Genomic DNA, 22,742 nt, shown 5'->3' with positions numbered 1-22,742 from the left:
GGCAGAGGGGTCTTCAAACACCCCAATCTACTATTTCCCTTCACTAACTTTCTGATTCAAGCCACCACCACGTCGTACCTGTCCTAATACAAGAGCCAGTTACCCACCCCCCCAGGCCACTCCTGATCCTCAGGACCCAGCTCCCACAAGGCAGTCACAGGGTAACTTTATCAAAAGGCACTCCCTTGCTTTCTGAGCCCTCCAGTGGCTTCTCTTCACACCTAGGGAAGCTCTCACCTGGGCTTACAAAATCTTAAATGACTTAGCCCCGAACTCTGGCCTCACCCTGTACCCCTTTCCCCCTTGCCCACTACGTTCCAGCCTCAATGACCTCCCATCTACTCCCCAAATACTCCAAATGCTCAAAGGGCTCCTCGATGTCACTGGTTCCCACGGCCTGGAATGTTCAATGCCCAGATCTTCCCAGGGCTGGGCTCCTTCTTCACATGCGAATCTCTATTTAAAGGTCATCTATTCAAAGAATCCTTCTCTGACCACATCATCTCAGTCTTTCCTTATCACATCACCTTTTAATCTCACAGCACTTGTCTCCGTTATTTTTTCTTTGTTTACTACTAGTCTTCTCTCACTAGACTGAAAATTCCTCAAAGAAGAGACATTATGTATCTTCTTTACTCTTATATTCCAAGTATCTAAAATTGCTTCTGGCACACAGCACGTGTATTCACTAAACATATGCTGAATAAATAAGCGGGGAATCACGACCCACACTTCAAGGATAAGTTAGGCAGAAACTAACTTCCCTGACTTCCCCAGGTTCCAGACATTGACTCCTTCAACTCTTCTTATTTACTAATGTTTCTATTATAGTAGCTGTCAAAATTGACTACATTTCTCTGTTCACTGGTCTGTCTGCCCCTTCTCAACTGCAAACTTCTCAGGGTCAGGGAGCCTTTTGTGGAATCCACTTTTGTATCCACAACCCCAAGCTTGGTCTGGGATGCAAAGAAGGACCTCACAATCCTTCCCTGTATGATGTGGAGGAAGGAGAAGACAGGGACAGCTAACATGCAATCAGCACCAAGCGCAAAGAACCCTGGATTCTCTCTTGAAATCCTTACAACAGTTTTGGGAGACTGGCACAACTGTTTCCTCCATTCTGGAGATCACAAACACCCAGAGAGGATATAAATAACGTGTCTTAAATGACAATAATAAGGGGCAACCTAATCTACCCAATCAATCTAGTCCGCCTAATACCCCAGTTAATGCTCTTATCCACAACCCTCTATGTTAGCATGAACCATAAGCTGTTCTCAAATAAACGCACAGTAGCACTTAAATGACAAAACCAGGAGGTAACGCTGACAGACTGCTGTACTTTACAGCAATGTTGAAAATATTAAGAAACAGGGAAGAAAATGGGGAGGAGCACAGAGCCTTGCCACATACCACAAACAATAAAATGACTGGTTAAAATTGGAATTCTTTCCAAACACTCAGAACATTTCTGAGTAGAAAAAAAATGTTAATTAAAAAAAACAAAAAACAAAAACGGTAACTTGGAAAAGAATAACTGATAAAACGGGAAAAGTTCCCAACATATGCTACTGACACAGCCCTTAACAAATGGCACAGCTGATAACTGAGACGGAGCAACAGTTAGATTGTTAAGACAGGCACTATTATGCATTCATGTTCATAAAATCTCAACTGCTGGAAGCACAAAGAAACATTTCAAATCAAATGCAGCTATTTCTTAAAGATGATCTTGAAGCTATAAAGACAGGCAACACTCATCATTTATGCTACTTTCCTTCTTAGCATGAAGTAGGGTAACTTTTAAGTAATATCACCAGGAACCTCACTCTTCTAACTTACTGCCCCACCCACTGACCAACTTTGCTGAGAAGAAACCAGGCAAAATTGATCCTGTGCAGCAGAGCTGGGGCAAAGCCAGTGAGAGCCGGCCTCTCAGGCTTGAGACCTATTTCCCAAGTACAGTGTTACTGTCCATCTCTACCCAAGTTCAGAGGCTAATTCAGAGAGCCACCAAGTGCCAGAGAAGGTGAGCCTTTACACATTCTCTCATTTTAACTTTAAAACCTGCCTGCTGCAGACAGTACGAGCTCTATTTACAAACAAGAGGACTGGGGGTAAGACCAGTCTAGGTTACACAAGTCACAAAACAAAGAAGCGAGAACTGCCCAGTTAGGCCCCCTCCACGATACAACACTGCCTCCCACAAAGAGAAGTGGTTCTAGTCTTCCTAGTCATGATGTTATCTCTTTGAAGGGAGGTGAACCGTTGCTCAACACTTAACGGAGCCAACTCTAATAGCTGACCTTTCACCCATCATCTCATTTAACCCTCCAGCAATCCTTATAAAATGGGGTCCTATCTTACAGATGAAGAAATTGACACTAAAGGAGATCAAGTAATTCAATGACACAAACTGAAATGGAAGACTACAAATTCAAATCTGTATCTGACTCCAAAGACCAGATCTTAGCTCCACCTTGCTATTGCTGTTCAGTCATTCAGTCGTGTCCGACTCTTTGTGACCCCATGGACTGTAGCCCGCCAGGCTCCTGAGTCCATGGAATTCTCCAGGTAAGAATACTGGAGTGGGTAGCCATTCCCTTCTCTAGGGGATCTTTCCAACCCAGGGATCGAACCCAGGTCTGCCACACTGCAGGCAGATTCTTTACCATCTGAGCCACCAGGGAAGCCCATTACTCCACATTACAGGGCTTCATTTAAGGTACAAATAGTGCATTATAGTGACTGGTCATGGTCATGAATAAAAAAATATTTTATAAAAAGGACTTCCTACAACTCTTATAGTCATGTTATGATGTCGTTTCCCTTTCCCAAGACCTATAAGCAACTCTGAGTTTCTAAAACAAAGAACAGTGCACAAAAATCCAAGTATAGATGAGAAGAACAACAGTCCTAAATGTAGTCAGTCAGGGAAATCCTGAGAAGTCCAGGGTATATAAACTGTCATACCTACAATGAACCAAAATATGTAAATTATGCAAAGACTTCCTTCCAGAAATCATCTGCCCTACAATACCACATGTGCTTAGTCGCTCAGTCATGTCCAACTCTTTGCGACCCCATGGAATGTAGCCGGCCAGGCTCCTCTGTCCATGGGGATTCTCCAGACCAGAATACTGCAGTGGGTTGCTACGCCCTCCTCCAGGGGATCTTCCCAACCCAGGGATCAAACCCAGGTCTCCTGCATTGCAGGCAGATTATTTTACCACATAACCATACTCGTGTTCCAACTACATCAGAAATAAAATCTTTCCAGGTATATCTGGATATCTGGCCTGTAGAGTCAGTGTTTCAGGCAAAATCAAAACCCCTACACTTCAGTAAAGAGCTGTCTAAGCAACCATTACTCAGGGCCCCATCTCATCCTGCATAACACCCTCTACAATACAAGTTTGTTGGGGAGACGGGGGATGGGGGAGGGTTACAATGCTGCAGATGGAGAAACCAAGAAGTGGTTAATTATCTTTTTCAGTATCACAACCAGAAATTTAGGAATAAAACTTGTATTTGTAACTTTTCCCAGGATCACTGAATTCCATTAAACCACAAGGTCTTCTTTCGATCACCAATTAAAAAAAAAAAAAAAAGAAATGGGGAAAAAGAAAAAAGAAAGATAGAATATATAACTATCTGCAGACCTCACAGCAACTAAACACTCATTTCAAGTGGAAACAAAAATAGTTTTCATTCTTAAATTGATTTGTAGAAGTTTCTATTAGACATTTCAGAAAGACTCAGATTTATATGTATTAATACTATGCCAAAGCCTTTGAATGTGTGGATCATAATCAACTGTGGAAAATTCTGAAAGAGATGGGAATACCAGACCACCTGACCTGCCTCTTGAGAAATCTGTATGCAGGTCAGGAAGCAACAGTTAGAACTGGATATGGAACAACAGACTGGTTCCAAATAGGAAAAGGAGTACGTCAAGGCTGTATATTGTCACTCTGCTTATTTAACTTCTATGCAGAGTACATCATGAGAAACGCTGGACTGGAAGAAACACAAGCTGGAATCAAGATTGCCGGGAGAAATATCAATAACCTCAGGCATGCAGATGACACCACCCTTATGGCAGAAAGTGAAGAGGAACTCAAAAGCCTCTTGATGAAAGTGAAAAGTGGAGAGTGAAAAAGTTGGCTTAAAGCTCAACATTCAGAAAACGAAGATCATGGCATCCGGTCCCATCACTTCATGGGAAATAGATGGGGAAACAGTGGAAACAGTGTCAGACTTTATTTTTTGGGGCTCCAAAATCACTACAGATGGTGACTGCAGCCATGAAATTAAAAGATGCTTACTCCTTGGAAGGAAAGTTATGACCAACCTAGATAGCATATTGAGAAGCAGAGACATTACTTTGCCAACAAAGGTCCGTCTAGTCAAGGCTATGGTTTTTCCAGTGGTCATGTATGGATGTGAGAGTTGGACTGTGAAGAAGGCTGAGCGCGGAAGAATTGATGCTTTTGAACTGTGGTGTTAGAGAAGACTCTTGAGAGTCCCTTGGACTGCAAGGAGATCCAACCAGTCCATTCTGAAGGACATCAGCCCTGGGATTTCTTTGGAAGGAATGATGCTAAAGCTGAAACTCCAGTACTTTGGCCACCTCATGCGAAGAGCTGACTCATTGGAAAAGACTCTGATGCTGGGAGGGATTGGGGGCAGGAGGAGAAGGGGACGACAGAGGATGAGATGGCTGGATGGCATCACTGACTCGATGGATGTGAGTCTGAGTGAACTCCGGGAGTTTGTGATGGACAGGGAGGCCTGGCGTGCTGCGATTCATGGGGTCACAAAGAGTCGGACACGACTGAGCGAATGAACTGAACTGAACTGAACTGAATTCTCCTAAAACCAAAACTGAAGGTCTCAAACTTCAGAACATATCCATAACAGCAACTGGATGACTAAATACATGTAAGGATTTTGAAGTTTCCAGTATCAAGGAGTCAATCAATCTAACACCTGCTTATCAAGTTTCCAAAGTCTGTGAGTATTAACCAACAAAGCAAGACACCAGCAACCTGTTCCCTCCATCAAAGTTTATCATCAAACCATCTGCACCCTTGGTGCTGTTGTTCATTCACCAAGCGTGTCTGCCTCTGCCACCCCATAGACTGCAGCATGCTAGGCTACTCTCTCCTCCATTATCTCCCAGAGTTTGCTCACATTCATGTCCAACTAAGTCAGTGATGCAACCGAGCCTCTATTTAAAAACTGGCTGAGAGAAATGACATCTGCATGAGACCTACAAAATGTGCTATATCTATCTACTCCTCCAGGTTCTGTTTCTGGGTCAAGCAACCCACTAATGGATGAAACCTGAACATGTAAAGCAGCCTGATAAAAGACAAAGAGGCTGTCATTGCACTGAACCAGAGAATGCTTAAAAGATTTACAATTCAAATTTAAAAACACACTGTATTTTAAACAGGCAAACAGTGCTGTGATGATTGGCTGTGCATATATAAAAAAAAAAAAAATTAATTCCTGACTTATACACACAAAAAAATTCTTTTTAGGCAATATCAAGACCTAAATATAAAAAACCAAACTTCTAAAGCTTTTAGAAAGAAATGCAGAGACCTTAATGCCCTTGGAGTACAGAACAGATTTCTTAGATAAAGCACAAAGAATACAAATCAACAAGGAAAATGATAGATCTGATAATCATTTCCATTCACCAAAACAAACCACATAAAAAGGTGACAGATAAGCCGCACAAACTAGATGATCTGCAGGTCACTTCACAGATACAAACAGGATATACAATAAACTACTAAAAGCAATTTTGGAAGTCAACGCAATTAGGGGTAGGGGAGATGGACAAGGACAGACTCAGCCAAGAAATGGAAATCTGAATGGTCACTCAACATTTCAACATGCTCAATCTCACAAACAATCAAGAAAAAATTTAAGGTAATATCATTTCACACTCATCTGACTTGTAAACATGTAAAAAATCTGACAATGCCATGATCTATAAGGATTTAGTTAGATACAGCAAATTCTCTTTCTCATGCTAAAAAACACCAAGGGACACAATTCTGGAGAACAATTTGGCAATGTCTGATAGAATTTTAAATTCTCATAATCTCCAAAATCTCAAACCAGGTAAATACCACTTCTGAGTAATTTACACCAGAGAACTTCATTTCAAAGTCAGTAACCATACACCACACACACACATACACGATCACAGAACATTGTATCTGCCTGCAAAACAACCTGATACTTCTCTAACCTATTTTGATTCCTAAAGTGATTTCATAACCAATTTATGGCTCCCAACCTGTAGCTTGAAAAACCTGCCAATGATTTTACATATGTGCACAAAGATTTCTAACCAGCAGTGTTCACTATAGCACTGTTTTTAAAACAGGAAAAGTGGAAACAACCTAAATACCTTACCAACATGAAAAGTAAATTTAAACTGGTTGCATTTGTATAATACAATAATACAGCTATAGAAGATAAAAGTGATGACTAATTAGGATGAACCGTATGAAAGTGCCATTTTTGTAGGTCAAAATGGGTTTAAAAAAATCAGCATTTTCAAGAATCTAAAAAACATGTTTCATGAAAAACAAGTTACAGAATATGTAGAATATTGTTTTATATAAAGTTTGAAAATGCCCAAGACATAATATTGATTTGTTTATGAATATACTCCAATGTAGTAATTACATAAAAACAGGCATTAGAAATGATCAACACTAAATTCAAGATAGCAATACTTCTGCAAAGTGAAATGTAACCTAAGAAGGCGCTTCACCTGTATGTGGGAAAATGTTAAGATTTTGAGAGAAATGACATGTATGGTGGGTATGTGAGTGTTAATTATATTGGTCTCTGTATTTTCCATTTTAAATATGTTAATGAAAAAAATTTTTATTAGCCAAATAAAATACACACGTGCAACCTAAATTCAAACCAACTGCCCTTTACAAAACTTCTTTCATTGGTTTGAAATGTTAATACATCATCCTTCCCCTTTTCTAAACTCAGGCTTCTAGCCAAAAAAAAAGGCTTTATGTAATGCCCAATTTCCTTAAAATCTGTCAAGGGAAGATTTATCCCTAGAAAACTGGTCTAGTTCCTTCTTCCAGTTCAGTGCTACGTATTTTACCATATTTTCATTTTTATCTCGGCTGCCAAGAAAATTCAAATCCAAATTTTATTCTTAGTCATTGAATTAAGCTGCCACTTGGAAAAAGAATATATGCTTCCTCCTTTTCCTTATTTATATATATATATATATATATAATACATGTATTTTTCATTATAGGAGACTAGAATGCAAAAGTAGGAAGTCAAGAAACACCTGGGGTAACAGGCAAATTTGGCCTTGGAACACGGAATGAAGCAGGGCAAAGGCTAATAGAGTTTTGCCAAGAGAACGCACTGGTCATATCAAACACCCTCTTCCAACAACACAAGAGAAGACTCTACACATGGACATCACCAGATGGTCAACACCAAAATCAGACTGATTATATTCTTGCAGCCAAAGATGGAGAAGCTCTATACAGTCAGCAAAAACAAGACCAGGAGCTGACTGTGGCTCAGACCATGAACTCCTTATTGCCAAATTCAGACTTACATCGAAGAAAGTAGGGAAAACCACTAGACCATTCAGGTATGACCTAAATCAAATCTCTTATGATTATACAGTGGAAGTGAGAAATAGATTTAAGGGACTAGATCTGATAGAGTCCCTGATGAACTGTGGACGGAGGTTCGTGACATTGTACAGGAGACAGGGATCAAGATCATCCCCATGGAAAAGAAATGCAAAAAAGCAAAATGGCTGTCTGGGGACGCCTTACAAATAGCTGTGAAAAGAAGAGAAGCGAAAAGCAAAGGAGAAAAGGAAAGATATAAACATCTGAATGCAGAGTTCCAGAGAATGGCAAGGAGAGATAAGAAAGCCTTCCTCAGGGATCAGTGCAGGGAAATAGAGGAAAACAACAGAATGGGAAAGACTAAAGATCTCTTCAAGAAAATTAAGAGATACCAAGCGAACATTTCATGCAAAGATGGGCTCGATAAAGGACAGAAATGGTATGGACCTAACAGAAGCAGAAGATATTAAGAAGAGGTGGCAAGAATACACAGAAGAACTGTATAAAAAAGATCTTCATGACCAAGATAATCCCAATGGTGTGATCATTCACCTAGAGCCAGACATCCTGGAATGTGAAGTCAAGTGGGCCTTAGAAAGCATCATCACTACGAACAAAGCTAGTGGAGGTGATGGAATTCCAGTTGAGCTATTCCAAATCCTGAAAGATGATGCTGTGAAAGTGCTGCACTCAATATGCCAGCACATTTGGAAAACTCAGCAGTGGCCACAGGACTGGAAAAGGTCAGTTTTCATTCCCATCCCAAAGAAAGGCAATGCCAAAGAATGCTCATACTACCACACAATTGCACTCATCTCACACGCTAGTAAAGTAATGCTCAAAATTCTCCAAGCCAGGCTTCAGCAATACGTGAACCGTGAACTTCCAGATGTTCAAGCTGGTTTTAGAAAAGGCAGAGGAACCAGAGATCAGATTGCCAACATCCGCTGGATCATGGAAAAAGCAAGAGAGTTCCAGAAAAACATCTATTTCTGCTTTATTGACTATGCCATAGACTTTGACTGTGTGGATCACAACAAACTGTGGAAAATTCTGAAAGAGATGGGAATACCAGACCACCTGACCTGCCTCTTGAGAAACCTGTATGCAGGTCAGGAAGCAACAGTTAGAACTGGACATGGAACAACAGATTGGTTCCAAATAGGAAAAGGAGTACGTCAAGGCTGTATATTGTCACCCTGCTTATTTAACTTCTATGCAGAGTACATCATGAGAAACACTGGGCTGGAAGAAGCACAAGCTGGAATCAAGATTGCCGGGAGAAATATCAATAACCTCAGGCATGCAGATGACACCACTCTTATGGCAGAAAGTGAAGAGGAACTCAAAAGCCTCTTGATGAAAGTGAAAGAGGAGAGTAAAAAAGTTGGCTTAAAGCTCAACATTCAGAAAACTTAAGATCATAGCATCTGGTCCCATCACTTCATGGGAAATAGATGGGGAAACAGTGGAAACAGTGTCAGACTTTATTTTTGGGGGCTCCAAAATCACTGCAGATGGTGACTGCAGCCATGAAATTAAAAGATGCTTACTCCTTGGAAGGAAAGTTATGACCAACCTCGATAGCATATTCAAAAGCAGAGACATTACTTTGCCAACAAAGGTCCATCTAGTCAAGGCTATGGTTTTTCCAGTGGTCATGTATGGATGTGAGAGTTGGACTGTGAAGAAAGCTGAGCGCCAAAGAATGGATGTTTTTGAACTGTGGTGTTGGAGAAGACTCTTGAGAGTCCCTTGGACTGCAAGGAGATCCAACCAGTCCATTCTAAAGGAAATCAGTCCTGGGTGTTCATTGGAAAGACTGATGCTAAAGTTGAAACTCCAGTACTTTGGCCACCTCATGCGAAGAGTTGACTCTTTGGAAAAGACTGGTGCTGGGAGGGATTGGGGGCAGGAGGAGAAGGGGAGACAGAGGATGAGATGGTTGGATGGCATCACCGACTCGATGGACATGAGTTTGAGTGAACTCCGGGAGTTGGTGATGGACAGGGAGGCCTGGAGTGCTGCAATTCGTGGGGTCGCCAAGAGGCGGACACAATTGAGTGACTGAACTGAACTAATACGTATAATTATACTTCCAGATCTTTTAAGTTACAGAAATTCTGGAATGAAATAAAATGAAAATAAATTTGAAGAAAATAAAAATAACCCTTCTGCTCCACAAGGCTACGGAGTTTTCACCATCATTGCTTATTTCCTGACCAAAGGAATGGGTATGTGGATAGAATTATGCATACATATTCATGAAACTAAAATTTCAGGACATACAGGATTAAACTCAACATGCTACCAATGAAAAATAATTAGGTAATATACTAACAACAAAATGTATGCTAAAGAAAGTGAAGTTGGTCAAAATTTAATAGGGTAATTATTTCTTTCTCTTCAAGACCGTTATGCTTTGTATGCTTTGTTTTCCTGTGCATGGACATTGTAGAAAACTCATAAGTGCAGTAAGAATATGTAACTTAGAAGCCACATACAAAGTAAGTTCTGTATTTTTTGTGTGTGTGTGTGTGGTGTTCAACTGAAAAACTTGAAATGTCCTTTTGCACAGGTATTTTCCCCATGCCTAAAGATATTCTGGCAGCTTCCCGACTTCAGCTAGCCTTTCTCTTCTGTCTGGACACTTACAAGGTCTACCGAAGCCAAGATACCATTTATGCGGTACACATGCCCTCTACCACACGGCAAACTCCAAACCAGGGGTTACATGAAACAAACCCCCTAATTAACCCAGTCCTTTAACTTCCAAAACTGAATGTGTATGTACTTACTAAATAGGTTTGGTTAATTATTTCCTTACAAACAAGTCCTAGGATATTAACCAGTCTTATTTACCTCATTTTAGAAATAAAGGATGATATAGATAATATACCCAAGATGACCAATTTATGCTGTAATTTTTCAAGTTTACATTACACAAAGACTTTGAAAAGGTTATTTTTTAACAAAATTAAAGCACTTCACTTTATTTTAAAGCACTTCACTTTAAAGAACTTCACAGTAGCCCAAAAGAACACAATCTAATTTAGGTTTTAAAAAGAACATAACATTTACTCACCACCAGGACTGCAACAGACATGAAGAAGTTATATACACCTATCCTCAACAAGTATATTGTCTACTGAGCAGTCACCCAGATTCTTTTAGCAGGGTTGGCAAAACTACACTGCCTTTCAGGGCTAGACAGGGAATCTAAACAGGTGAGCAGCTCTATCTAAGGGAGAACATACTAGATAGAACTACTACAGAAAGCTTGGTCTTGCCTAAAGTAACTCTAAACCAACTTCAAACAAAATATATCTCCCAGTGAGAGAGACAGACTACACTGCAAGATATGTTCAACTGCCAATCAGATAAAGATTGAAAAAAAGTTCAAAATGGTATAAAGAATCTAGACCTCAGCCACAGTTCTGACAAGAGTTTACACTGCTGTGACCTTTCTGGGTAGCCGTCTAGTAATATACATCAAAACGAAAAATATGCATTTCCTTCAACCCAGTAACTAGACTCAGAAAGTCACCCTAGGGACTTCCCTAGCGGCCCAGTGGCTAAGACTCCGTGCTCCCAGTGCAGGGGGCCCGGGTTTGATCCCCAGTCAGGGAACTAGATCCCACATGCTACAACTAAGGTTCACATGCTGCAACTAAGACACGGCAGAGTCAAATCAATAAATATTGAAGAAAAAAAAGAAGAAAGCTACAGAAAGTTGCCCTAAAGGCCACCAGCACACGACATTGTACATACAATGCATACATATTAAATTTAAACACTAGGCAATCTATTTAAACAATCTAAACACCCAGCAATAGGAAAAACTATTAAATTATGGTGCACACATTCAATAAAATACCAGGAAACTAAAGGATGGAGTAAATGCAAACATACTGACCTGGAAAGCCATCATGGACCTTGGTTTTTAAGCACACTGCATGTGTTCAGTCGCTAAGTCGTGTCCAACTCTTGCGACCCCATGGACTGCAGCCCCCCAAGCTCCTCTGTCCATGGGATTTCCCAGACAAGAAAATTGGAGTGGGTTGTCATTTCCTCTTCTGGGGGATCTTCCTGACTCAGGGATTGAACCCATGTCTCCCGCATTAGCAGGCAGATTTTTTTTTTTTTTTAACCACTGAGCCACCTGGGAAGCCCCTTAAACATACTATGACCAAGATGCCGCCATCAGCCAAGCTCCCAGTGCTACTTCTGGTCACACCTGGAAGAAGGACTCCAAGACCCAGCCTGAGAAGGGCTGGCTACTATCAGTGGTGTGGGTCTTCTGAGAAACGCTCAAAGAAAGTCAGTCTACAGTCAACTTGTCAAGCAGAAATAAACACAAGCTGCCCAGCAACCTATGGCAGTTACAGGATTAATAAAGTAGACCCTCTGGTCTACACTGAGAAGCTTACACAGCTGAATATTCACTGCACATCCAATATGGGAGAGTTTCAAATTGCAACCAAATAAATCTGGAGAAAGGAATGGCAACCCACTCCAGCATTCTTGCCTGGAGAATTCCATGGACAAAGGAGCCTGGTCAGCTACAGTCCATGGGGTCACAGTCGGACATGACTCACAACTGAGTGACTAACAGACAAACCCAGCAAAGAACTGGCAATGCTGGTGATGTTTATGGCACAGACTGGTCACTGCCACCCAGAACATCTAGACAACTTTCCTCAAGAACCAAAAGACCTTCTCTCCTACGCTGTCCTGAATGTAGACCTCCCAATAACACCTTGCAAAGCTCTGACCTCACCAAGAACCTCATCAATCCATCAAGGCTGCCAGAGCTCTTTTTTGAACCTCTATGATGCCATGTAAGCTTCTAAGACTTTGTACACTCATTTTGTGACTGATGAGAATAAAGGTGCAAAAAACAAGAATACAGTGAATGTGTATTGCAGAATTGCACACACACATGTTAAGGGGCAGCAGTGCAACTGCAGCCAAGATATCTCTGGAAGTGGTGACTAAACTACAGAAGAAACAAGTGAAATGCTGCCAAGACCATCAGTCAGTGTTATCACAACTGTATGCTTCTCTAAGGTCACCGAAGTATGAATAGCTGCCTTGACATTCCTCCAAGGGCAAGATGAACAAGAAGAACAGGGCAAGGACTTAGAGTGCTAATGCTGCATGCCTCGGGGAGAGGCTCCGAACACAGGACAAGAATGTTACCAAAGTACTTCAAAAACAAGACAAAAGTTACAAGTGTTAACTTCTCAATGATCCATTCAATTCAGGAGCTCCAAAGATTTGCAGAAAAACCACTAAAGCAGCTGAAGAGTTATAAGCAAACTTCTGAAGTGAAGATACTGCTCATGAACTTCATCTCCAGACTGGCAAGAATTCACAAGCTCTTTCTGTCCCATTGTGCACAGGTTTCTGCAGCAGCACCAAGAGGAGGAACAAGACCCTTCTGTTTGCGTTACCGACTTCTCTGCACCTGGTAGTCCCAGAGACACCTGAGGTGCTGCTCAGGACCACGCCACCCATTCTGTCATGACAAGAACTCTGGGGAAGTCATGACAGGAGGAAGCAATGCCCTGAGAGAGACAATAGCTCAATGACTGAAAAACTTCCTGAAGACTTGGCCCAGTATAAAATACACTCTTGACCTCTCCTAGAACTCTGATTCAGTTCTTCTGAAAACTGAATCCTCAGGTATCACAGAAGGAACTCCAGGGTAAGCCTACAGAGGCCTCAATAAAATCAAGGGTGCAAGAATATGGAGACTTAGATGCTAAAGATTACATTCCAGGAACTGAACTTCAGAAAGCTGAGGAAGAGAACGCTGAGAACCATCTGGATAGGTGGGGAAATACCAGGCTCAGTGAAGAGGAAGCTGATGTAAATGGGGGGTGTGCACCACTCCTTTGATGAAGAACAGCTAGAAATCTCCAAGAAACTGAACAAGCTTCATGGAGGAGCCAGAATGTCCAGTCCAAAAGTAATTGCTTCTTCAGTGAAGAGCAGCTGGTGCTACAGGATAAACTTCTGAAAAACGAAAAAAGCAGTAACTTCCAAGCAAATTTTCCATTCCAGGGAAAATGCTAAACTTGTGTTATTAATCTGAATATTAGTGAATTAAGATTGTTCATTTGCATTTAAAAGTCCAGAAGCACTATTTTTTGAAAATCACCCCAAAAAAAGTACACTTGCTGAACAATGACTGGTTTGATCCCACTTTAAAAACTCTGTAATACAAAACTGAATCCTAATATGCAGATTTTAATTAACAATGAAGCAACATTGGTTTATCAATTGTAACAAACAGAGTATGTTAATGAAAGATGTTATTAATAAGGGAAAATGGAGTGTGGGTGATATGAGAACTTTCTCTACTAGCCACACAATTTCTGTAACTCTAAAACTGCTCTAACGAAGCCTTAATTTTTGTAAAACCTGCATGTGTTAGATGGATTTGCAAATAAACATTTGCATATGCAAAGAGAGAGGGAAAGCTCTATATCAAATTTGTTAGCAGTGGTTTCCTACAGAGAGTAAGGAGCATAAGGAAGAATTTTTACATTATGTATCTCTCAACTGTCTATTGAGGGCCTGTTATTGAGGGCCTGGGTGCTGAAACCAGACTGTGTGTGCTCAGCCGCTCAGTCGTGTCCGATTCTATGTGACCCCATGGACTGCAGCCTGCCAGGCTCCTCTGTCCATGGGGATTTTCCAGGGAATTCTACTGGAGTGGGTTGCCAGGCCCTCCTCCAGGGGATATTCCCAGCCCAGGGATCGAACTCAGGTCTCCAGTATTGCAGGCAGATTTTTTTTTGACTGAGCCACCAGGAAACCAGACTGCATGGACTCAAACCCCAGCTCCATCATTAACTATCTGACCAACTCAGGCAGCTAATCTCTCATTGCCTCCAGTTCCCTCATGTGCAAGTAGGGACAACAGTTTGTGTACCTGTACTGAGCTGCTGCAGACATTAAATGACTCACTGCCTGTAACATGTAGACTGGAAAACTATCTGGTCCGTAATAAGTGCTCAATAAATAGTGTCTACCACCAATAAGCATCTATTATGCCTCATTAAAAAAAAAAAAAAACCTTGACTGGTAAAACAAACAAGGAAAACTTGGTTCATCAAGCCCCTTTTGGTGAAATCTTCAATACAGAAAATACAATGTATTCAACTGCCAAATAAAAATGAGTATTTAACAGACTGCAAACCAATATTTGGCAATATAAGCCCATTTACATAGAAATAATCACCAATAGATTCTACAAAGATAATCATAAAAACAAACCCTTGATTTGTGTTGTGATTTTTGCTGTGATTCTATTTACTTTTTCCTTTACATTTTTCTGACTCATTTTAACTTTCTACATTGAATATGTGTTGTTTTTAATAAAGTAAAGGAGTTGGCAAACATTTTCTTTTGAAGGCCAGATAGTAAATATGTTTACCGTTTACAGGCCACTCAACTCGCACCACAAAAGCAACCAGACAAGACCTAAATGAGAGCATATGGCTATGTCCCATTGAGTATTTAATTTACAAAAACAGGCAGCGGGTAGGACATTGCCCACAAGCTGTCACGTTTGCCCACCCCTGAAATAAAGAGGGAAACAAAACTGTGTTCATTTTGGAAAACAAAAAGAAAGTGCATCTGCTAAACTGACACTGTTGACTGGGGGGAAGGGACTTGTTCATTCATTAATATATACAAGAGTAGGGACAAAAAAAATCAACTTTTTTATTTAGGCTCTGGAAATTCTCCTTCTCATCCTTAGTGCCCCAGTAAGAGAAAGCTTGCTAAGGAGCCTAAAGTCTGAATGGGTACACATGCTAGTAGCTAGGCAATTACAAATACAGGCAAAAAGAAATACCTTTCGTATTTATATAGATTTGAAATTTCTTCAAATGTCGTAATAATTCACCACCAGTGGCTGCCACCACAGGACCTGAAGTCCCAACTAACTGATGAAAAGGATTTTGGTTTTGGATCAGGACTGTCAGCACGGAAAAATTTATGAGAAGAGATGAAAACATCTATGGACAACTACCAGCACTAGAAGTGAAATTTCTATGAGATAAACATGCGGAGTGAAAAGAATCAGGAATGAACCATCTATGAAAGTCTAACAGAATTACAGTCAGAGGGTGGCAAGACGAGACACGCAAGTGGCCTTTGGGAGGACACTTCAAACTTCAAAAAGTTTCTGATCTTCGCCCCAAAAATAAAGCTTTGGATTGGAAGAAACTATTCTCAACATTTCACTTGGGAAGCAATTTGAAATGTTATGACAGATTTCTCAGAGTTTTAAAAGGTTTCTTTGGAGGATGGACGAAGGGCTGCTTTGGGAGGAGATGCGATGGGAACAACCTAGGGCTGAGGAGTCCAGAGTCTAAACATAAAGACGTTAGCAGACCCCTCTGCTTAAAAAACACGCCGACCCTGCACCACAGTCCGCGTGCCGGGTACGAACGCGGCGGGACCCGTGCACCTTTCTACCCGCGACCGCGCCAAATTGTTAAGCCCCAGCGGCGAACGAAAACAAGGTCCAGAGCCAGGGGCGCCCGCAACGAGCTCCGGCACAGACGCCCAGACCCGCCGGACCGGTGAGCAGCCGCCTCGAGGGGCAACAACGACACACCGGGCCCAGGACCCGGTCCGGCCAAGCCGCCTGCGCGCGGGCAAACGCCGGTGAGGGGTCTTCCCGCCGCAAAAGCCGGATCGGGGCCCGAGCGGAGCCCACCTCGGAGTGCGACCGGCGGAAACCCGGAAGGGTGACCCGGGGCCGAGCGGACCCGGGGCTGGGAGGGGAACGGGACCGAAGGAAGCCGGGGACCCTGGGCCGGGGGAGCCGTGGCTGAAGGGGACCCGGGGCGGCGGGACTCGGGACTGAGGAGATCCGAGGCTGGGGGAACCAGACTCCAGGGAGCGGAGGCTGAGAAGATCCCGGGGCTGAGAGGATCCCGGCGGAGGGGGCCGGGGACTGAGGGACGCCGGCCCGGGGGTAGGAGAAGGGGACCGACTAGCGCGCTTCTCGCTCGCCCCGCTGCCGGGACACCTGCCCTCAGCCCTCGCCCCCGCCAGCCCAGCCTCCCTCCCTAGTACCGCGCTCCCACTCCAGAACCTCACCAGAGCTCGCCGCCGCCTCGCCGCACGTCTCGAGCTCCTCGGAACCGCGGCCGCTGGGAGTCCAGAGGAGCGGAGGTGGCGCCCGCTGTCGCCGCCGCCGCCGCCGCCGCGACCCAGCGTCCGGGAGGCTCCTACAGCTGCCGCCGCCGTGACGCTAATCACACGAGGCTGCCCTAGCCAATGAGAAGGCGCCTCGTGCGCAGCCGCGCTGGTCGAAGCCGGAAGCGTCCCCTGGCCGCTCCCGGACCTGGAGCAGCTTGGGTGGGTCGGGAATCTAGCGGGAGGCGCCGAGCACCCGGGGACACGGAAGTCCCTTAGCTGCCCTCCCACCGGAAACGGGAGCGTGTGCAGCGGAAGAGGCGTGGCCGCCCGGCTCAGGACGCTTCCCGGTTTCTATGGATACGGCCCGCAAGCTGCGGTCGGAACCGAAACGAGGGATTGCTAGACACAGTCGGAGGCGGCTTCAGACCTAAACGCGAAGCGTCTTGCGACAACAGCGATTGCTTTTTATTACCTCACGGAGACACTACCATTTGTGCCTCATGACTTCCAGAAAACGAATGTGAGCCCGCTCCTCTTAAAAGTATAAAATTCAGAGCGATTCTAAAAATGTTTCAGTGTAATAGCAGGTCAGAAACTAATTCAGCAATACTGTGTCCATTTGCCCAAAACGATTAATTTCTACTTGTTTCAACCGAGCTTTAACTTCTTTAAACCCAAAATCTGCCTACATACTTATTCTATAACAAAACAAAGTGTAGAAGTTGGCCGGTGTAGAAAATGTTTTCTTCACATTCAGTGCTCTGAAGAGGTTATATTGCCTTAACTGTCAAAAATCTTGTTATACTAATTAAAGGAAAGCCATAAGCTTTCAAGGACGCCCATGCCCCAGGCTTGTCCATCCTGAAATTGAGTGGCACCTTGTGAGGCTCCCAGGCATGGAGGCCTCGTTTTTATATCCCCCATTCCTTGTAAGCAAGACTCTACCCTCCACGTCCTTCCGGAGTTCCAAAGGGCAGATTTGAACTGTTGCTAATCAAGGGAGGAGACGCCAAGAAACCACCTGAGGCAAGATTAAAGGGACCAGAGGAGTTTAGCTATATTAGGAGACCACATGAGACCCTGCAGGGCTTCCCTCCTAGCTCAATCGGCAAAGAATCTGCCTGCAATGCAAGAGACCCAGGTTCGATTCCTGCGTCAGGAAGATCCCCTGGCGAAGGAAAGGGCAACCCACTCCAGTATTCTTGCCCGGAGAATCCCATGGACAGAGGAGCCTGGCAGGCTACAGTCCATGGGGTTGCAAGAGTCGGACACACTTAACAACTAAACCACCACCAGTATGAGATCCTGTACACACCCTAATCTTGTCAACAACCCCCACCCTTGGGAAATATTGCTGTATAAATGCATGCATGCTCAGTCATATCTGACTCTTTGTGGCCCTGTTGACTGTACCCTCCCAGGCTCTTCTAAGACTCCTTATCAAATCCTCCTGGATAAGAGGGCTCTCACCCAACTATGCTGGCACCCTGATCTTGAACTTCTAGCCTTCAGAACTATGAGAAATAAACTTACATTGTTTATAAGCTTTAAAAAAAAAATCTTCCTGGGTGGGGACACATTTTCTCAAGGCCTGCTATATCTGCCTTTGCCTGGCAAAATAATAAAGCTATCCTTTTCTACTTCACCCAAAACTCTACCTCTGAGATTCAATTCCCCACTGGGGTATAGAGAAGCTGAGCTTTCAGCATCACTCCCTGGGACCATACCAAGAGAAAAAACAAAGGAAACTGGAAAAGCATCACAGATCTCATATCAAAAGACCTAAGGTCTGATACATAAGGGAAAATGTTTATAATAGAGAACTCTTCAGCCTGGAAATGTAAAATCTTAAAAGTGATTAAAGTTACTAAAATCAGAAAAAGCATGAATAAGATGGTCTTAATACCAGTATTTTAGAATACTGGTATTAAGTCTGCCCAGGTAAGCTTGAAAAAAGCCAACAAGGACTTCCCTGGTGGCTCAGTGGTAAAGAATCTGCCTGCCAATGCAGGAGATACAGATTCGATCCCTGGTCTGGAAAGACCCCCACACACCAAGGAACAACTAAGCCCATGTTCCACAACTACTGAGACTGTGCTCTGGAGCCCAGGAGCTGCAACTCCCGAGCCCTAGAGCCCATCAGATCAGATCAGTCGTGTCCGACTCTTCAAGCCCCCATGAATCGCAGCATGCCAGGCCTCCCTGTCCATCACCAACTCCCGGAGTTCACTCAGACTCACGTCCATTGAGTCAGTGATGCCATCCAGCCATCTCATCCTCTGTCGTCCCCTTCTCCTCCTGCCCCCAATCCCTCCCAGCATCAGTCTTTTCCAATGAGTCAACTCTTCTCATGAGGTAGCCAAAGTACTGGAGTTTCAGCTTCAGCATCATTCCTTCCAAAGAAATCCCAGGGCTGATGTCCTTCAGAATGGACTGGTTGGATCTCCTTGCAGTCCAAGGGACTCTCAAGAGTCTTCTCCAACACCACAGTTCAAAAGCATCAATTCTTCCACAATGAGAAGCGTGTGCACCACAGCTAAAGAGTAGCCCCTGCTTTCCACAACTAGAGAAAGAGCTCCCGAGGCCAGGAAGATCCAGCACAGCCAATAATAAAATACATAAATAAATTAAAAAAAAATTTTTTTTTAAAGCAGACAACCTTATACTTATACAGCACCTCAGAAACAACACCAGTGTGTCTGCACAGCAAATTTGACTTACAGAAGGCAAAGAGAACTGGGGCCTCAGGCTTAATGAGAGGTCTACTGAGGACAACAGAGCTACATAAAGACGAGATTGTTCAAAGACTTCAAACTTTGTCTGCATTCTTCTCTAGGTGATTTTGTTTTGACAAACCAAAGCACTTTACTCTGGAGCAGTCCTTGCCCTGCTGAAACATATGAAAAAGAGCCTTATCATTTTCCCCCCAAGATATACCTCCCATTCTATCATTATGGTCCCGCCCCCAGATCACTGCTGCCAGTTCCTGATGCCCCCCAAAGATGAAACAAACCCCACCATTTCTTCAGAATGCTCACACCTTCTCAGTCAATGAAGACATTGTCACCATCCCCAACCTGAAGGACTGTCCGTGAATGGGTTCACCCATATCTCTTACCTAAAGGTCACCATTAAATGTCCCAAAGCAGATTTTTCACGTCTCTCTTGCCAAATGCTCTTCAGTTCCTAACCTTTGTATATTGTCTTCTAAGTAGTCATGCAAAAACCAAGGGGAATTCAGTCAAACTCTGCATCCTCCAGCATCAGCTGCATCTTTAGAATGTGGGTTCCCTCCATCCTGAAGGTGTCCCACTTCTCCTCAGGAGGGTGGAGTACCTCCTCTCAGCAGCACCCACAAAAGAGTCCCTTCCCCACCCACTCCCCATCCTAGTCACCGGTGACCCAACACTGCCCAGCAGCACAGCTAGTCGGATGTGGTCATCTGTACAATGACCAGATGCTGCTGACAGAGAGGCGCATCACTGGGTAACATTCACAATCCAGGTGCGGTCACTCCGTGACGAGGTATCAGGGGTGCCACGGGGTGCAGCTGAAATGGTGACAATGGACTTGCTCTGAGGACAGCCTCAGCCTGCATTGTGATCTGCAGGTCAACAGCCAATGAGAACTGAGAGGTCCCCAAAGTGAGCAGCAAGTGAAGGTGCAGCTTTCAAATTCTGAAGCATAAAGAAAATACTCTAGACCGCATAGTGAATTTAACTTTGCTATCCCAGTTGGTTTTATTTTTTTGGGGGGGAGAGGGGGAGCAAAGTTTGTTTCCTTCTCCAATAAAGAAAAGAGAAATTATTTCATTTATTATTTTTTAATCAAGGCAATTGCTATTTTTAAGAGAAAAAGACAAATTGTTTTACTAGTGACAATCAAAATTAGCAGTGTTCTTCGAAAGAACTTTTCAAAGTCTACAGCTTTTCCAAAAAGAAAAATTACAAAAGGAAATTTACAGCTTCATTATTACAAAATACCTAAAACCAACCTAAACTTTTCTTTTCTCTTCCAATATCTCTAAGCTTTTGAAAGATAAACATCAGAACTAAGGGGGAAAAAATCTGGACAAAGTGGGAACTGGACCATGAAAAAGAGAAACCAGGAAAAAAAGAGCAAGAAATGTCAAACCATCCCTGGTGTTTGTCCCATATATATGTTGTAGAAAAGAGAAAATGTATTTATACCCTTTTAAGTACTATGGTGGGCCTAAGGAGTAAACAGAGATAAGACATTCACAAGAGAAAAACTTACAAATTTAATATTTTTACATGTACACAGGAGTCTTCAGAAAGAAAATGAAGACGTGAGAAAGTCATTAGAGTCAAAAGCTTGTATTCCTTTTTACACAACAAAGAATTGCGGTGATGCCACAAGGCGAAGGGGCTTTGGTGAGGGGCAGCAAATTGGGGTGACCCAACAGTGCCCTGCAGCACAGCTCGCTGGATGTGGTCATCTGTACAAACTGGGGGACAATACCTAGGAGATATGCTGCAGGAACTCGTGAGAGATCAGGCTCACTCTAGTGGGGTTCTCACTACAGGTCCATTTTGGTTTAAGTCAGCTCCCAGTCGAAGGAGATTCTTCAGAGTCATCACATTGTACACAGTAAACTTATACAAAGTTTAATGTCAATATCTCTCAAGAAAACTGGGAGACAGAAAAATAAAAGAATGTTCTCTTCTGTTATAAGGAGATATCTTTTTCATGGGAACTGTTAGGAGACCTGCTTTTAGGTAGAAAGGGGGAGGGTTGGGACTTCCCTGGCTGTCCAGCAGTTAAGTTAATGCAGGAGGCATGAGTTTGATCCCTGGTCAGGGAACTAAGATCCTGGTTTGGATCAAACAAATTTTAAAAATAAATTTTTTTAAGAAGAAGAAGAAAGGGGGAGGGAGCATAAAGAGCCCTTCCTGTATCCCAATTGTCTTCAGCTCACAATAATAAATACACCAAAGAGGCATACTTTGGGGTTATGTATTCAGGGCCTCTTAAGTGTAGGACCAACGGTCAAAAGCAGGCAGCTAATCAGACTTTGAAGCATTGGGATTCAATGCTGTTAACTGCTCTGAAACTAATTTACAGCAGAATTAGAGAGAAATACATCAATATCCATATTCTGGCTTGTTGTTCAGTCGCTGAGTCATGTCCAACTCTTTGTGACCCCATGGACTGAAGCGTACCAGGCTTCTGAGTTCTTCACTGTCTCCCAGAGTTTGCTCAACAAACTCATGTCCATTGAGTTGGTGATGCTGTCCAACCATCTCATCCTCCGTCGTCCCCTTCTCCTTTTGCCTTCTTCTCCTTTTCTAGAATCAGGGTCTTTTCCAATGAGTCAGCATCAGGTGGCCAAAGTATTGGAGCTTCAGCTTCAGCATCAGTTGTTATTCTGGCTTAATTGTTATTAAACTGATCTCAGATACCTATACTGATAAAAAATAAGAAATCACATTCATCTTAGATTTGCAAGTTTCCAAGGAGTCCATTTCAAATGCTCGGAAAAACATCACAACACCCTAAACTCTCATTTGTGCCACATGGTGGTCATGTTTAAAACTGAGGATAGACAGCAGTATAAACATTCTGGTAATCGTGTAAATTACATTAACGACTTCTCAAGCACAGGTTAGGTAACATGGCTCTGGGGAAGCAGCATCGTTACCAGTGAGCTGCTGACTCACCGCTCAGCTATGGCCCATGTGTTAGCTCTTGCTCAGCTTTGTATCATCACCAATGAAAAGAAGATGCTTGCTACTACATTTTTTTTTAATGGACAGAAAGAAAACACACAGCTTTGTGGAAGTGCTTGACACTGGGGAGAGGTAGAAGATAGGTCTGAGAACTAAGAAGGCTTCACCTTTATCAGTAATATTTCATTTCTTCTATGTGAAAAAAGCGAAAGCAAAAGACAAAAGTGTTTAA

At 43.0% G+C, this 22,742-nt stretch overlaps 1 protein-coding gene and 1 pseudogene across 1 annotated transcript in view; one reads left to right on the top strand and one right to left on the bottom strand.

Annotated features, from left to right (window-relative positions):
• Positions 1-16,888, bottom strand: part of ADIPOR2 (adiponectin receptor 2) — a 43,573-nt gene extending 26,685 nt beyond the window's left edge. The window contains exon 1 of the mRNA XM_086402604.1: positions 16,779-16,888. The gene's annotated coding sequence lies outside the window, so the exon portion shown is untranslated. The remainder of the gene's footprint in view (positions 1-16,778) is intronic.
• On the top strand, positions 11,847-13,928 carry LOC147372998 (protein SDA1 homolog pseudogene; annotated as a pseudogene).
• Positions 16,889-22,742: the final 5,854 nt, after the last annotated feature.

The sequence above is a fragment of the Bos grunniens genome, chromosome 5 (assembly GCF_055505025.1).
Source record: "Bos grunniens cultivar Pamir isolate PY7600 chromosome 5, Bosgru_T2T1.0, whole genome shotgun sequence".
In the NCBI taxonomy this organism is placed as follows: Eukaryota; Metazoa; Chordata; class Mammalia; order Artiodactyla; family Bovidae; genus Bos; species Bos grunniens.
The sequence above is the reverse complement of the archived record's forward strand: the minus strand, read 5'-3'. Positions and strand labels throughout refer to the sequence as shown.